The sequence below is a fragment of the Mirounga leonina genome, unplaced genomic scaffold (genome assembly GCF_011800145.1).
Source record: "Mirounga leonina isolate KUSES-001 unplaced genomic scaffold, KU_Mleo_1.0 Mir_150, whole genome shotgun sequence".
NCBI classification, from domain to species: domain Eukaryota; kingdom Metazoa; phylum Chordata; class Mammalia; order Carnivora; family Phocidae; genus Mirounga; species Mirounga leonina.
This window is the reverse complement of record NW_023270374.1, coordinates 32,267,703-32,280,531: the sequence shown is the minus strand read 5'-3', so window position 1 is coordinate 32,280,531 and position 12,829 is coordinate 32,267,703. Positions and strand designations below refer to the sequence as shown.

The following is a 12,829-nucleotide window of genomic DNA, read 5'->3' as shown; positions in this document are numbered from 1 at the left end:
CGTAAGTTATTTAACCAATCCCTTTTATATTTTTTTTTTCAAAGATTTTATTTATTTATTTGACAGAGAGACAGCGAGAGAGGGAACACAAGCAGGGGGAGTGGGAGAGGGAGAAGCAGGCCTCCCGCTGAGCAGGGAGCCCGATGTGGGGCTCGACCCCAGGACACTGGGATCATGACCTGAGCCAAAGGCAGACGCTTAATGACTGAGCCACCCAGGCACCCCTAACCAATCCCTTTTTCTAAAAAAAAGATTTATTTATTTATTTTTAGAGAGAAAGAATGCAAATAGGGGTAGGAAAGGAGGGAGAGAATCTCAAGCAGACTCCCCACTGAGCAGGGAGCCCAAAGAGGGGCTGGATCTCATGACCCTAGATCATGACCTGAGCCAAAATCAAGAGACAGACGCTCAACCAACTGAGCCACCCAGGTGCCTCCAACCAAGCCCTTCTTGATAGGCACTTAGGTTATTACAAGTGAGCATACATCTTTATGCACTTGGAAGAGTATTTCTGTACAGATTCCTGGGAGTGAAATCAAGGTAAAAAAGCTGATTGTGATGGTGCCAGTGGTTGGAAGGGACCTCAGAGATAACTAGTCCAACTCCTGCATTTCTCTGACGAGAAAACTGAAACCAGAAAGGTAAAAGCTAGGTCCAAAGTCAAATAAGTCCCTGATAGAAATAGGAATGGCTCCCATGCCTCTGGAAGGAGCGATGACCTGGACAGAAAGCCTCAGAGTCCCAGCTAAGGGCATGAATGGTTATGTACTCAGCCTGCAGAGTGACTCCGTCTCTAATACCAGTATAAGCTGGAACAATTAAGGGTATCTCAGGGCCCCCCTGGGGCCTGATACACAAGAAATCCAGTCTCATTTTCCATTTTCATGGAGGTCACTAGGCCTCGCAGGAAGACATGTGAAGGAGACTCGGGAGCACACTATTTGGGCCTGATTTTAGCCATCCCGTGGAGAAAGGAAGGAAAAGTTTGCATGAGACCAGGATGTCCTATGAAAGGAGATGATTCACTGGGACTTAGAAGAACTCAATGATTGGGCTGTGATCAGAGAAAGAAAAGGAACCATGAAAAGAATTAGAGGCAAATGAAGGATTAAAAGGGCAGGGAGTAGAGAGTGTAAGACAAGGACTGAGGCAGAGGTTCAACAGAGGTTCAGCAGAGGTTCAGCAGAGGCTAGAGGCACCAACCACAAAACTAGGAGGAGAAATAGAACAAGAGAGTCCCAGAAACCAAGAAAGGGAAGTTCTAGGAAGAAACAAGGACATGGCAGCAGCAAATGCTCAAATGAGATGAGGACTTTAAAATATCCACTGGTGGGATGCCCAGGCAGCTGAGTGGACTGAGAGGCCAAACCTGGTTTGGGCTCAGTTCGTGATCTCGGGGTCATGGGATGGAGCCCCGCTTCAGACTCTGTGCTTAGTGCACAGTCTGCTTGAGATTCTCTTCTTCTCTCTTTGTCCCTTCCCCAACTCACACGAGCGCTTGCTCTCTTTCTCTCTCTAAAATAAATAAATAAATCTTTAAAAAAATAAAATTAAAATATCCGTTGGATTTGGCAACACAGAAGCCACTGGAGACCTTGCTAAGAATCACTTTAGCAGAGCAGTGATGTCAGCATCTGGATTGTAGTGGGCTGAGGAGGGAGCGAGAGGGGAGAAAATGGATCCATTGAGTGTAGACGACTCTCGGGCAGACTTGCAGGGAAGGGGACAGAGGGAGGGAGGTGGCAGCTGGGGGAGCACAGGAGCATGTTCTAGAAGACCTTTACTCAACTTCATACACAGGCAGATCAGTCACTCTCAAGGCCAGAAGTAGCTGGAGAGAGAAAGGGGGAGACCCAGCTCCAGGACAAGCCTCCGTGGAATCTTGGTTCCCTGGGGATTTGTGTAATTTACCCACAGTAACAGAACCCTCTGTCAACTTATATAACACTGTATGTTAACAGGCTGGAATTAAAATAAAAACTTTCAATTTAAAAAAAATAGAGTTCTATGTCCATACTGTTTGCAAGATGTATGCATGGGCTATGATAATAACAATAACTGAGAACAATAACAATACCGAGAACTTAGTAGAGTTCTACTAGCTAAGAGCTTCACGTAAATTATTTCATTTAATCCTCACAACAAGCCTGTGAGGTTGCCCTTACTACTTTCTTCAAATCCAAAATGACGAGACCAATGACACAGAGCTTACGTAGCCACCACAGGTCATCCAGCCAATAAAGGGCAGCATCAGGATTCAAACCCAGGCTCATCCTGACAGTGAAGCCAGGGTCCCTGAAGCTCTCCTCTCTGAATTACAGCCATCAGGATCACCTGGGGAGCATCTGAAACGGGCAAACCCCCAGGTTCCACAAAAGATCTACTTCGAATCTATGAAAGTAAAGCCCAGAATCTGTATTTCTGTCACAAGCTCCCCTTTCTTAGGCTCACAGAAAGTCTTCTAATAGGAAGCGTTTACCTCCTTACTATTCCAGCTGCCTGGTGTCGGTCCTCACCCACACTGGGATTCACACTGTTCCCTGAGGATAATGATGGGCTGGGCTGTCCATCAGAGATAAAATAGCTTCTCAGACCTTAACCTGGACCTATCGAATGAGGATTTCCAGGGGAGAGTACTGGCTATCTGTGTATTTAGCAAGTTCCCAGGCAGTTCTTATCTTCAGGGAAGACTGACAAACACTGCTCTGTTATTCGAAGCTGAAAGTATCCTCAATACTACCCCGGGCTGTAATTTAGGTTCTAACACTTACTCATTCTAAGCTTCATTTACCTCATCTGTAAAATGGGCATAAATATGCCTGCTTGGCAGAGCCATTGTGAAGATTAGATACTGTACCGATTAGGATTAGATTTACCTGCTTATAACGCAAAGTATCAACGGCTAAAAATAAAGGGGGGGGGTGTTTCCGCTCAGGTTAAAGTCTGGAGCTAGGCAATCCAGAGCGGATTGGTCTCTATTCATTAGGGATGCAGACTCTTGCTATTTGTCTGTTTGCCGTTCCATTAGTAACAAATTTCCTCTTGGCACAAAATGACTGCTGAGGCTGTAGCCATTTGTCTTTAGTCCCAGCAGAGAGAAGGGAAGAAGGGAGGCACCTCCCAGCTGACTCAGAGCCCCTCGAGGAGCATTACTGGTATGTCCTCGTAACACTTCTGCTTGTGACTGCTTGTGTATACATGACTACTCATATATACAATCATAGAGCCACAACTTGTTGCAAGGAAGGCAGGGAACTAAAATCTTTTAGTTCAGCATCACGTCTTTGCCACCCAAGTAAATCAGGCTTCTGTTACTTAAAAAGAAAGGAGAATAAATACTGGTGTGGCAGCCACAGAAATGTGCTTCCACAGACTTCCTACTGCTTGGAGCTGAGGACACCAGCTGCTGTGCTTTGACATTCATTGGCCACACCTCCCATGGGCTGTACCCCACCAATGACTGAGTTTGGTTGGGTGCAAAGTCAGACCCAGTCCCGAGAGACAAGGGACAGACTCCTTCGTTGACTGGCTTTGGCTCAAGGACTCCCTGGCAGCTTTGCCTAACCTTCGTTAGACTGAATTTTCCTTAAACTGCAGGGCATACTGGGACTCTTGCACCCAACTGTCTCCCCGTACCCCCTTCATTTGGGGTCTAGGGATGGCCCTCCTGGCCTTTAAGCCCTCTCCCTATTTCCTTTGAAACAGGCAATTTTTTTCCCCTAGTAAAATCCTTGCACAATTAATCCCATCCTGGTGTCTGCTCCTCGAATGACCTGGACTAACAAAATCGGCAAGGCAATTCACAGTCTCTAGCACAGATTCAATAATGCATGTAACACCTGCATAACAAGGGATGGGCGTGTGGTAGGCACTCAATAAATAATAGCTGTGTGTGATGGTCGGGGCGGGGGGGGGGGGGGGGAGGCGGAGAAGTCCTGCAGAGCTAGCTACCAAGAAAGGAGTGTTTACACATTGAGGGGGGAGACAAGGGTCTGAGGCAAATCACTCAGATTCTCCTTCACCCCCAGAATGTTTCTGTTAACAGTAAGATCTGGTTCAAATCAGCAACAAAGTCAGATGAAAGGGGAAAATAGACTCTAGATAGTTATCACAGGGAAAATGAACTGCTATTACTTAGCATTAGCCATTTCAGATCATTTTTTAAAAGAAAGGGGCAGGGGGAAAAAGAAGAAAAAATTAGGGCAGGCCCTGAAACAAAACTACACAAAATAAACCCAGTATCCTGAGCAGTTCTGGTTCTCGTATTGGAAAAACGGTAACTAGAAATTACTTCTCATGATGACCTAAGAACACTACTCCCATGAGAATGTTTTCAGAATGCAATCTAAAGCCCATGCAAGGCTCTACAAAAATAATAAAGAATTCCAAGGAGAAAATACAGAGTGAGGGGAGACATGATGGGCGGAAAAGATGCATGTAATTTGTAGAGGACACAAAAGTTCCATGGAAGCTTAACCAACATTATGTACTTGGCACACGGTAGGAGCTTAATGAATGATGGTCTTCCAGAAAATTGAATGGCTCATTCAGAGTTATAGCTCACCATTCATGTATTCATTCAAGAAAGATTTGTAGAAAGCCTACCATGTGCCAGGCCCTGTGCTAGGCCATGAGGGTGCCACAGTGAATAAGACAGTTGAGGTCCTTGCCCTTACCATCCTGCCAAGAAACCTCCTTTGCAGACATTTCACGTGGGACCTTCTACTTCTGTCTTTCCACAGACACAGCCTGAATTGGTGCCCACGTCTATCAGATTTAAAGCCCATACATACATTGCTTCCGAAATATTTCTTTGGTCTCCAAAACCAAGTTGACCCACCCATGCAAAATTATCTCTGATGCAACCTTGGGTTTCCACTGGCCTCTGTGTTAGTTATCTATTGCTGTGTAACAAACTACCACCAAAACTTAGCAGCTGAAAAGAACACTGGATTATCTCGCAGAGCAAAGGACAGATGTAGCCAGATGGCCTTTCTCAGGGTCTCCCGTAGGATTTCAGTCAAGGTGTCTGTTGGGCTGGAGGATCTGCTTCCAAGGTGGCTCGCACACATGACTAGCAAATTAAAGCTGGCTGTTGCCAGAAGGCCTCAGTTCTTTGCTACGTGGGTCTCTCCAGAGGGCTCCTCATGACATGGCAGCTTGCTTTCCCCAGAGCAAATGATCTGACAGAAGGAGACACGAGCAGCTAATGTCTTCTATAACCCAACCTCAGAAACGACATGCCATCACTCCTCTTATATTCTATTGGTCACACAGACCACCCCCTGGTATGTGGGTGGGGATTCCACAGGGTGTGAAAACCAGGAGTCAGGGGGGGTTATGGGGGGGGGGCCATCCTGGGGGCTGGTGACCATAGCCTCAAGGAGAGCCTCCTGGTCCCAAACTCCACCCAAACCTCAGTGGGGGATAGGAGGTAGGTGCAAATTCACTTTTTGAAAATACAAAGGCATACATACAGCAGTAAATTCACCTGGTCCAGAGAACCGTGTTTCCTCATGTAGCATCACACCATCAGCCTGCATGGAAGGGCCCACGGAAACAGGTCCAGGGAAGTCACTGCTGTTTGTTTCACTGTTCAGTGTCCTCCCTCTGAGGACCCATCCTGGAGTTACCTCTCCCACTTGTTCTCTATTTTCTCCAATTCCTTCAACTTTTCATTTTATCCTTTTGCATATTTTGTACTTGTATAATTCCTCTCAAAGCTTTAGTGGATTGAGGTGGAGTATAAATACATTTAAAAAAAAAAATACGAGTTTTTGTCTGAAGACTGATGACTTGCACACATGTGCCATCTAGTGGTAAGAGTGCTAACTGCCAGAAGAGAAACCTCCCGGATTTTTCCTTATTTGTTTTTTCAGGGAAGCAGGAATGGGAGGGGTGGAAGAGGAGGGAGACCAGGACTTCTCTCAGTGCTTTGTCAGGGAGTTGAGACTGCTGGGGATTTAAGAGGCTCCAGGTAGGGCAAAGGAGCAGGTGATTCGATGGCTGGAATCCCACAAGATTTATTGGAATCCAAATAAGCCAAAAACTAGTGAAAACCTTGCAAATGAGAAAGGCACCAGTGGTGGAAGGGTTAAGTGAAAGGTGTTAGAAAAACTAAACCATGAAAATAGACCAGATTCAGGCAAATGATCACTTGAAAGGTACTTCATGTGGGTTGATTGCAGGTGTAACCAGCCATTTTTTAAGCATTCACATTAACAGTAGGAAGAAGCCTACAGTCTAATGTTTTTGTTTTACTCATGAGAAAACTGGGCCCAAGAGGCACTGAGCACCTTGTCCAATAGAGCCTGTTAGGTCCAGGATGACCCTGAGACTACTCCTCTTCCCCCAGAACCACACTGCCTCCAAGCATATATAGCAGATACGTATATGGGCTTTCATTTTGCACAGTTTCAAAATAAAAATCAGACTGTCACATAAAAATGCTGGATCCAACATGTTTCCAAGGAATTATTACTAACTGGTTTTCAGCTGCACCTTGGCACACTCCCCAAGAAGTCAAGATGGAGATGGTGATGAAACGCTGGTTTCATTCACCTTCCCTGGATGGCAGAAGCCCTTCGTCCACATGATAGGGAGGGATTCCTCCCTCCCAGTAGCTGAGGGAGACTAGCCTGGGGCAGAGAAGGGAAGTTCATTCGTCCAGGGTTAACCTGGCATCTGTTCTGGGCCAGGCTCTTGCAGGATGCTGGAGTGGCTATATCTGTCTGTACCCCGATGTGTGTTCTTAGAAACGGCGTGAGCCACAGCTAAGGTAGAAAGCTTGGTTCAGGAGCGCCCTTGAATATCTAGCCCAGGGGTCTGTAGTCTCAGACTGAGATGTCTTGGACACAGCCTGGAGTTCTATAGGGCAGAACTCCATAGGATAGCAAATCCTGGATTTTCTACTTCTGAGTCTTACCAGTTCTTCTAGGCCCTGTAAATACTGATACAAGCAGGGAGTGATATGAGTCACTGGTTTCTGGAAGGGGTAGAGCCCCAATAGAAAGGCTGTTCCAGATCTGATATCCTTGGGTACAAATGACCCACCTGAGATAGAAGACTCTTGGAGTTCAGTTCCTTAAACTTCTCAGGCTCCTGTGCTGGTGAAAGGTGCCAGAATAGGAGCAAAAGGAGCGGAGGGAGTATTAAGAGCCTCAAGTTTTGAAGTCAGAAAGATCTAAGTTCCTATCCCAGGTTCCTCATTACCAGTTGGGTGATCTCTGGGTAAGCCTTTGGGCACCAGCTTTCTCGACTGCAAAAAGAATCAAGACCCACAATTGTTATGAGGATTAAATGAGACAGTGGATAAGACAGTGCCTGGCCATGATAAGTGCAGATTTCTTACTCATCTCTTCTCCCCCTTTTGGAGGTTACTCTCTGCTGTGGACAGGAGCCACACATCACCTTCCCATCAGGTATCAGGTGGAGGATAGTGATGGCTACCTGTTCCGCTGTCTCTCAGTGGAAATTTGTTATGAAAATACCAACTGCCTGGCCTCACGTTCTGCATCATACAGAGAAAGAAAACAAGTTCCTGAGAGCAGCAGCTTACTATCTTGTGGGAGAGATTAGTAGGCAAACTAATAATTGTATAGCTAGGGTGGAGCATGCACAGGAGGAAGAGCACAGAGGAAGCGATATTGTGACCAAGACAGGAAGGGTGACTCGAAGTCAGCCTGCTCAGCAAGCACATGGAATAACGCATACCAAGCAGAGGCACAAAAGGAGACTGGAAAGCAAGGTAAATCCAATGATGAGGGTCCTTGAGCACTGGGCCCAAGGAGTCTGACTTGCAGGGAACACAGAGCCTCTAAAAGGGAGTAAAATCATATTTGAGTTTTGAAAATGTTTCTGTATTGCCAGTGTGTGATGGCTTCAAAGAGGCAAGACTGGAGGAAGGGAGGCCAGCCTCAATTTGCTCTACAGCTCCCACCCCATGTGCTCCAGTCACAAAAGGCTGCTTCTCTCGCTCCCTTTTTTTTTTTTTAAGATTTTATTTTTATTACTTATTTGAGAGAGAGAGCACGAGTGTGAGGAGGGGGAAGGGAAGGATGGAGGGGCAGAAAGAGGGAGAAGCAGGCTCCCTGCTGAGCGGGGTGCCCGATCCCAGGCCCCTGGGATCATGACCTGAGCTGAAGGCAGCCGCTTAACGGACTGAGCCACCCAGGCGCCCCTCTCAGTTCCAGAACAAAACACTGAGTTCTTGCCCAGGGTCTTTGCACTCGCTGTTCCCTCTGCCTAGATTACTCTGTTCTTGGCTGTCACGGAGCTTCCTTTTTCTCAGCCTCCGGGTCTCACATCAGGCAGTTCTTCCTTTCCCCAATCTCCCAATCTAACTTAGGGCTCCCTCCATCATTCTCTCTCGTAGCATCCTGTTTCTTTTCCCTACGTACCACAATTTGAAATCTTACTCTTATTTGTGTTCTGTAGCCAGTCTGCCCTCCCCGTTAGACGGTAAACTCCGTGAGGGTGGGGCCGCGTCTGCCCCACTCAACGCCGTGTCCCCAGCACCCGGCACAACGTCTGGCACCTGACACACTCGCAGTAAATACGGGCGGGATGAGACCGTTAGAATGGCCGGCATGATCATGACTTCACCTAAGGCAGCAGCAGCAAAACTGAGCAAAGGGGATTACCACCCCCCGAAGCGGACAGAATCCGTTCCAACCGCGCTGAGCTGACTACACGACTAGCTGTATGGCGCATCAACAACCCTTCACCCACCACACCCTCAGTCTTCCCTTCAGTAAAGTCAAGACCGTCACCCCCGCAGCTGGGCAGAACGAATGTCCTCCGAGGCAGAACCAACAAGGCTTGGGCTAGGGCCGACGGTCGTGGTGGCCCCAAAGAGGCCAGCCGGAGTCGAGAACACCGGTACGAACAGCTGATGACGCTCCCGGGGGGCGGAAGTCAGTGCCCGAAGGAAGTCCAAACATAAAATGGATCCCCCGTATGCGCAGCGCCATGGTTCAGTGTACCCTCATAAAGCGTCCGGTGAGCAACAGAGGATGGGAGTAATTTAGGGCCGCCATCATTTGTTTCCCCCGTTTCTCAGCAGATCCCTCTAAAAAGCACTTCATGGAAATCTAAGCTTGGAGAATTCTCAGGGCTATAGGGTAGAAGGTTATCCCAGCATCCGATAACCAGGAGGTAGATGGGCAGATGTTCGCACGCTGCGCCACCTGGTGGAGAGGGAAGAGCCACTGTGGCAGGCTCGTCCTGACCCTCCTCCTCCCTCTGGTTCCCGCCTCATTAGCGACCCCAGGGAGCGAGCGGGGAGAGCCGCAAGCCCCAGAGACCTACATGTTACTACATTTCCCAGAGGTCTGTGCGCAAAAGGAGGGGGCCGAGCCGCAGCTCTCCTCCCTGCCTCCAGTGTGCGGGCTGTTTTAATCCAGAAGGTTTCGCCCCCTGAACCCCTTCTTCCGGACCTCTCAAAGCCCGGTAGAGGCTGGGAAAACCCGGCACGGCCCTCATCAAACAAGTTAGGCGGAGCTAAGCGCCGCGGGGCCTTCTGGGAAATGTAGTGTCCGAAAAGAGGGAAAACTGGGAGAGCGTGTGAGCTTTTGTAGCCAATTAGAGCCGGGCTCGGGCTTGTCACGTGACCTTTGCGGTCAGCCGTGCTGTGGCTAGGAGGGATTCCGAGCTGTGGGCAGCGGCTCCTGCCGGCGCCTGGTCTCGACTCCTGGGTTCCTCGGTCCCTGAGCTGTCCCTGTTGGCCCGACGCTGCGCCGCCCGCATGTTTGCATATACTTAAACTTGTCCTGGCGTTCCCTGACCTTGTGTCAACTTGCAGGCTGTGTAGGACGTCACCCTGATCTTCTACCCTGGCTTCTGCAGCAGCCAAACCGAACCACTCCAGTTGCTTCAGATCTTTCGTGAATAAGCCATTAATCGTTATTGGGACGCCTCATCTTTGGGAACCTTTTCCACTACCTGTTCTCACTCTACCACCTTGTCCTCACCCGTGACCGTGTCGCTTCAGAAACATGATGTAGGGAGACTACATCCCCTGACCTCTCAGGTTGGTGACACTATAATCAAGGTCTCCGACTTCAGTTAAACCCTAAACTCAGTGGGTTGGGACAGCACTGAGGGGAGGAGGCTTTTAAAAAGCTGCCAAGACCTCTGGTAGGAGTACAAGGCTTTGGAAGGGCTATCTTTGTTGCCTTCCACCTCATGTTCCTCCTTCTAAAAGAGGGAGAAAGGGGTGCCTGGCTGGCGCAGTCCGTGGAGCTTGTGACCCTTGAGCTCGGGGTCCTGAGTTCAAGTCCCACCCTGGGTGTAGAGATAAACAAGTGAACTTTAGAAAAAAATTAAGAGCGCATGAAATGCAAAGCAAAGCTAAATATTAGTTATGAAAATGCTAGAATGGCACTTTCTAGCCATTCTAGAAGTGGAAGTGGAAGATACTATACTCAAACGGAAGTGCTAAGTAACATATAGTGAACGAAATGAGAAATAGCAAGAAAACATAGCAAAGATGCTAAACTGGTATGTTAATAGAGTTAAATGAACCCAGAGAGCAAATAATAAAGTCCTTTAAAAAGCATTATGAAAGGAAAAGGATAGGGTGTTTCCGAGGCAAAAGCCAGGTATATGCAATGCTTTGTTAGCCTTCCAGAAAGATTAAAAGATTATACCAAAAAAATTCCCTTGGGAAGTGGCAGGTGTAAGAGAACCCTGGAAATGAGTAATCTGGCTTCAAAAAAAGTAATTTTTGAGAAGGAGTCTTTTCTTGAGGGGAAAAGGAGATCTAAAACAGATATTTTGGGACATTTCAGAGGCCCCCACTGTGCTGCACCTTACAGACAAAATCCCGTGGAGACTGGGTTCCTGCTGTCACACAGGCCATTACGCAGATTTTGGATGCCAAGGTGGAAGCCACACACAGCCCGAAACTTCTCAGGAAGTGTTCTGCCAAGCACTGGTGAGGAGATTTGGTTTGGTGGTGTTCTCTTACGATGATAATGTTTTATTAATGTTTATCTTTCATTCCTCTGTAGTATAAGGTCCAATTTTCATGCAAAAACTCCAGGAACTGCCTTAAACCCTATCTGTAGTGTTTTCACCCAGTGTGATACTTGATACAAGAAAAGCAGCACATTGGTGAGTTAACAATTAACTAGAAAAGATAGAACTTTGAAAGCAATCCAGTTTGTTACACTTCTGCATGTCAGCCTCCTCACCTAATTCTAAATTTAAAGACTTACTGTTTACTAACAGGAATTTACAACTATATTTGTATGGGTCTCTGGGGGAAATGCATGCAGAGAATAGCCATATCTTTATATGCAAGGCACATATCCAGAACCAAACAAAACAATTCTGGAGTCCCACACTGAACATTAATATTTTACAAGTAGAGCACAAGATCCCCAATGAACAAGAAAAGCTACGCATTTATAGAAAAAGAAATCATGTAGATACCAATTTTCATTAAGGCAGAGCAATGGATCTTAAATTATTTGTGCAGGACCAGTTGTTGTTTTCAATTCATTGCCCTCCAATACGTCTGTAAAAAGTTTATTTCTAGAAAAAAATGAAATTGTAGTGAAATATAATCCCATTTTTAATTATTAGATTTAACATACATAAAATCTCTAAAACTGCTATAAAAGCAGGGCACCTAGGTAGCTCAGTCAGTTGAGTATCTGACTCCTGATCTCAGCTCAGGTCTTAATCTCAGTGTCGTGAGTTCAAGCCCCACATTGGGCTTCACACTGGGCATAGAGCCTACTTAAAAAAATAAGATTAAAAAATAAAGGTAAAACAAAATAAAATTGCTGTAATAGCTCCCAAACATTTAGGCTCTATTCTATATTTAGTTCATGGCAGACTAGATCACCAACCCACACTTGTCTAAGGACCATATTTGAACAGCACTGAGATAAAGCATCTACAAATGAAGATTTTACAGAAACCTATCACATATTACTTCCTGACTCAAACTTTTATTATTTTTATAATGTCAACTTTTAAAAAAGATTTTATTTATTTATTTGACAGAGAGAGCGAGCACAAACAGAGGGAGAAGCAGGCAGAGGGAGAGGGAGGAGCAGGCTCCCCGCCGAGCAGGGAGCCCAACGCGGGGCTCGATCCCAGCATCCTGGATCATGACCCGAGCCAAAGGCAGCCGCTTAACGACTGAGCCACCCAGGCACCCCTATAATGTCAACTTTTATTGAACTTTTATTGTGTATACTTTAAAAGGTCAACCAGGAGTGCAAGGTTTAAAAAAAACAGTCTTCTGTACCTTCCTTCACCTCCCTCTCCCAATTCCTGTTCCCTCTCTGTCCATGTTTCTGAACAATAAGCATACAGTGCTACTTAAGTGACATATTTCATTCTAAGATATAAATGATAGTGAATAGCCATCACCCACCTTAAGAAATAAAGCATTATATTTATAGTTGAAGCTCTGTGTTACCCTCCCTGATTTCATTCCCCCCTGCCAAAGCAAAACCATGCATGGTTTTTATTAGTGTTTATTATTCCCATACATATCTTTTTATACTTTTATTAGATATATCTATATTCCCAGATATATTGTCTTTTCATGTTTTTAAGTTTTATAAAAATGGCACAACGCTTCCTAAAACTTTTTTTCTTAAGATTATGTTTTTGAAAATCGTTCACAATAACACGCATAGCTGTGCTTCATTAATTTCCTCTGATGTACATTGGCTCATTATTTGAATATACCTAAATTTATTTACTCATTCTCTTGTTGATAGAAATTTAGATTGTTTCCCGTTTTTATTATTACAATGTTGCAATGAACGTTCTTTTTTTTTTTTTAAGATTTTATTTATTTATTTAT

At 46.0% G+C, this 12,829-nt stretch overlaps 1 long non-coding RNA gene across 1 annotated transcript; it reads left to right on the top strand.

The window, feature by feature from the left end:
* The first annotated feature begins 9,226 nt into the window (after nucleotides 1–9,226).
* LOC118011494 lies at nucleotides 9,227–12,054 on the top strand. Its single transcript, XR_004679485.1, has 3 exons — nucleotides 9,227–10,030; nucleotides 10,791–10,936; nucleotides 12,016–12,054. It is a non-coding gene; the product is annotated as an uncharacterized LOC118011494 (long non-coding RNA).
* Nucleotides 12,055–12,829: the final 775 nt, after the last annotated feature.